This window comes from Chrysochloris asiatica, unplaced genomic scaffold (assembly GCF_000296735.1).
Source record: "Chrysochloris asiatica unplaced genomic scaffold, ChrAsi1.0 scaffold00181, whole genome shotgun sequence".
Classification (NCBI taxonomy): Eukaryota; Metazoa; Chordata; class Mammalia; order Afrosoricida; family Chrysochloridae; genus Chrysochloris; species Chrysochloris asiatica.
The window spans coordinates 4867770-4872653 of NW_006408699.1; the positions used below are offsets into that span (position 1 = coordinate 4867770).

General features: G+C 38.2%; 1 protein-coding gene and 1 pseudogene across 1 annotated transcript in view; one reads left to right on the plus strand and one right to left on the minus strand.

Moving 5' to 3' along the window:
- CCDC148 (coiled-coil domain containing 148) overlaps positions 1-4884 on the plus strand; it is a 396419-nt gene that overhangs the window by 255208 nt on the left and 136327 nt on the right. The window lies entirely within an intron of this gene.
- Positions 956-4884, minus strand: part of LOC102825681 — a 17165-nt pseudogene continuing 13236 nt past the window's right edge.

Sequence of the window (4884 nt, forward strand, 5' to 3'; positions counted from 1 at the left end):
AAAATAAAATATCAAAAGTGCTAAAGATTAACTTCATAAATTCTCTCCTGTTCTAGTAGCATACACTGTGAAAATGTGTAAATTAAAATATGTCTACTCTAGACTATGAGCCACTTTGGCTGGGAAATAATATTCAAGAAAACCCTGGGGTCAAAAAGGTGAGAGGTAGTATAGGTTAGCAGAGAACAATTGTCCTTTATTAACTTATCCATGTAACTTCCTGGAGAGGTAGAGTTGTTGTTGCTGTTGTTAAGTATCGTGGAGTCGGTTCCGACTCATAGCGACCCTGTACAGGGTTTCCGCAGCTGTAAATCTTTACGGGAGCAGAAAGCCTCATCTTTCTCCTGCCGTACAGCTGGTAGTTTCAAACAGATGACCCTGAGGTTAGCTGCCCGATTTGTAACCGGGTAGAGTCGCTATGGGTCGGAACCGACTCGACGGCACTTAACATCAACAACAACAAGAGTAAGCTACTTGAAAGCTTCAGTGGGCTCAGGTGTTGGCCTGGGCCTTATGTTTTACTTTAGGATTTATTACCTTCAGAATTAAGCATATCAGAGTGAACATAGTACTGAGACTGGCACTTGCCAAACACTGGAAAATAACTGTGCTACAAAACACAATCAGGATTTTCCATTGTTTTGTTGTGCTATGTTGATTGTAATGAGGGTAAAGTGGGAAGTTCAACTAATTTAAGCATATTTAATATACCCATAAACTGTCTGAATCAAATATTTTTATTTATTCCTCAGCCAATCACAAGTGATTTCCATTTACAGTTATTTTTAAGGTTAGAAACATTTACAATTATTTTTATGGTAAGTCAACTGAAGAAATAGTTGCAGCCTTAAGCTATGGAACATTATAATTTAATACATCCACTGACTGAAAAATACAGAGCACCACCGTGAAGGTGTTCATCACAGCTGGCCTTTAACAGTGAATGGATGAAGCTTTAGTGTGCTTTCTCCAAAAATGCTTTGCAGCACCTAATATACTGCTGGCACACAATCTCAGGGTCGGAGTCTTTCCCATAATAGGGATCTTCAATAATAAGTTGCCTTTATGAATCATAACTTCCAACTAGTTCAATTTTAGCTTTGCAGTTTTTATCTTGATTACCTTTTCTATTCAAATCTCTTAGATTACTTTCATCCATCCATAATATAAAATCAAATGTGGCAAAGTCTTCTTGGGTAATCTGCCAGGCAATGTAACTAATAGGAATACCATGTGTCGTCATTCAACTTTGCCCTCGATAATCAGGAGGGTTTCCTATTTCATATATGGATGTTGCTGCACTGTCTAGCCTCCACTTATCTAAAAGCTTTTGATCAATTACAAGTTTTCTGAAAACTGCTTCTGCAATGGGTGATCAACAACTGTTACCCAGACATACAAACAGCACAGATTTGTGAACCTGCTGTATGATCTTCACGAACTGAGAAGTACAAGTTGATCTGAATCACCAGCTGGAACCCACTCGGACTGCAGCCTAATTGTGAAAAACATTTTAAGTCCGTATTCAGCCACACAAAAGAACCACCCTAGAGATTCAGGATACTTCTCCATCTTCTCAGTTGAACCAATATTCCTGTAAGACATTTAAGGATGTTATCTCAACATCCTGAGCATCAGAATTATCAAAAAAAGATCTACAGATGTGGGTTTTGTCTAGCAGACGGAATCCCTATGACATCTATGTGAGACCCACTGGTTTGAGAATATTTATTTGAAGAAAGTCTGCTAACTTGGAATGAATGGAATCGATAAAATATGAAATGAAAGGAGTCTTATAAGGTCTGCTAATTCTACTGGCAGAAAGCTGACTGATAAAACTACTTTGTTTTCAACCTTTCATCAAGAGAATGAATGAATCAGAGGGAGTACCAAAAGACTAGCTATTGGAGGAAATGGCTGCCCCTGTGGCCACTTGGGATTCCTAACACTTCTAAAATTGAATGAAACCACACACTGGGGCTCAGGAAGAGCTAAGATGACTCAGGATTTTCCATAAAGATCAGATTGTTTAATGCAATGGAGGAAAGAGGAATTGTTTTCTCAGGACAGGCACATTTTTAAGAGGAAGAATGAGCTGAGCATTCTCCATCATGTCTGCCAAATTCATCAGTTAGAATGAAAGGATCATTACTGTGAACCCTGCTGGGGAGGGGGAGTTCTCAGCTGTGTGTGGAGTGTAAATTGATCATTCCCTCTGACAAGAGTGCTCCCCCTAGTAAGGCCATGACTTTCAGATGATGTTTCATTAAAGGTACACAAGAGAGACTGCAGTCCAAAGGCATCATTTTATTCAATCATATACACTTTAATTCTGTAATTAAGTGGACCTGTTCCTCAGAGAAGTATTGAACACATGGACTTTTGAGGTCACTTAGCTCTGGGTTTGATTGCCAGCACTACAATTTATTAACCATGCAGTATTTGAGGAAGTTATACAATACTGGTATTTTTGTTTTTTTGATACTGGTATTTTAAAATTTGAGCACTTATGTATATAAAATTTTGACAAGAGTTAGATATGTTTTGAAGCACGTAGCACATGCCTGACACCTAGAAAGAATTCTATCAACAACACTGTTATAATTGTTGATATTACTATTATTATTGCTACCTCATTGGAATGATTGAGCAAAAAGAGGCTAGAAAAATATGGGGAAAATCAAACAGAATGAGACAAAGATGATAATGATTAGAGGCTTGCTCAGAAACTAGTCATATGGGCACAGTTCTTTTTGTATTTGTGCAGTTACTCTTCACTTGGCAAAAACCATGTAGCTAAAATAGAAGAACTGTAGCAAACACTAGTGAATGTCTAACCATTTGGAAGTTTTAGTATGATGAAATTTTCTATCACAACATAAGGTATAAAGGAGTACTTATAAATCAAGGGGTCATTGACTGAAAACAGACTATGGATTATCAGCCTTGTCGGTTCAACAACATTCTTCATCAATTTCATTAGGCTTACACTTAATTGCAAGTTATACATATGATCCTTCTAATATATATTTCATTTTGAAATCCCAAAGGCACGTCTCAGAATATAATGACTCAGTGAATTTAATTTTTAAAAAGCTTTTTATTGTGAATTGGGTGAAGGTTTACAGAGCAAGTTAGTTTTTCATTCAACTATTTGCACACACATTTTGTTTCATGTCATTGACTATAATCCCTACAATGTAAGAGCATGTATCTCAGTTCCACCCAGTGTTTCCTGTTTTCATTCCTTCTTCTTTCTTACCTCTTTTCCTGCTTTCTGAATATTGTCCTTGGTCAAATGCTGTCCTTTGAATCATAAATGACTTATTATTCTAGTAGTGTGTACCTCCCTAGTGTTGTTCACATTATAGACCACTCACTTGTTTGGCTGAAAATTGAGCAGGGGGGTGATCTAGGAGTGGGGATATTCTCAGGGTTTCTATCCAACCAGTAAACTTAGTCTTTTTATTATGATTTTAAGTATTAATCCACATTTTTCTCCTACTCTATTTATAACCTTATAATATGATTACTTTTAGAGTGGTTGGTAGTGGAAGCCAAGCAGCATCTAGTTCTTTGAATTTATTTTTTCAGTGAGCAGTGGCACTGATACTTTTTAGCACCTAGCATTGGGTGACATTTGTCTTCCCTCCATTTCTACTCCGCTATACTGGTGTAACGCTGTGGGTTAATGCATTGGACTGCAAGGTCGGTTTGAACTGCAAAGTTGGCGGTTCAAGCTCACCAGCCATTCCTCAGAAACCCTATACAGGGTCGCTATGAGTCAGAACTGACTTGACGGCACTTAACATGAGGTCAGTTTGAACTGCAGAATTGGGGGTTCAACCTTACCAATCTCTCCTTGGAAACCCTATACAGGGTCACTATGAATCAGAACTAACTCAAGGGCACTTAACAATAATAACGTGTGAGGGTGAGTCAAAAATTATTCACTCTGGTTGTAGAATTTACTTTAATCTCCTTGCTTTTCAATATACTTTGTTCATCTGTCAACAAGCTTTCATAGACCCTTAACAAAAAATGTTTTAGGCTGAGCTGCTAACCATGAATGCATTGCCGTCTTCACTTCTTCCTCAGAAGTGAATCTTTGTCCTTGAATAACTACTTTTAGGGGACCAAACAGGTGAAAGTCTGGTGAAGCAAGACCAGGACTCTAGGAAGGATGCTTTAACACCTTAAAACAAAGTATTTGCACAATGTCAATAGTGTGGACGAGTCTGTCTGTCATGGTTTGAGTTGCTGTGATTCTGAGGGCTCTGCCACCGGTATTTTAAATAACTAGCAGGGTCACCCATGGTGGACAGGTTTCAGATGAGCTTCCAAACAAAGACAGACTAGGAAGAAAGAGTAACGAACTACTTCCGAATCGCTAGTCACTGAAAACTCTATGAATAGCAGAGAAACACTGTCAGATACAGGACCAGAAGGTGGGAAGGCACTCAGAAAGCGACTGGGGAAAAAAAATGCCTCCTCAAAGTAGAGTTGACAATGATGACGTGAATAGAGTTAAGCTCGGAAGAGAAAAGCTCACAGAACCTTCATTTGCTGATGGGCCACAAATCAAAATTAAGAGAAACAGCTGTAAACTCCATTGAAAATTGGAACATGGAATGTATGAAGTATGAATCTGGGAAAATTGGAAGTTGTCAAAAATGAAATGGAATGCAAAAACATCGCTATCTTAGGCATTAGTGAGCTGAAATGGACTGGTATTGGCCATTTTGAATCTGAGAACCACATGGTTTACTATGCAGGGAATGACAAATTGAAAAGGAATGGTGTTGCATTCATTGTCAAAAAGAACACATCCAGATCAATCATGAGGTACAATGCTGTAAGTGATAGGATAATATCCATGCACCT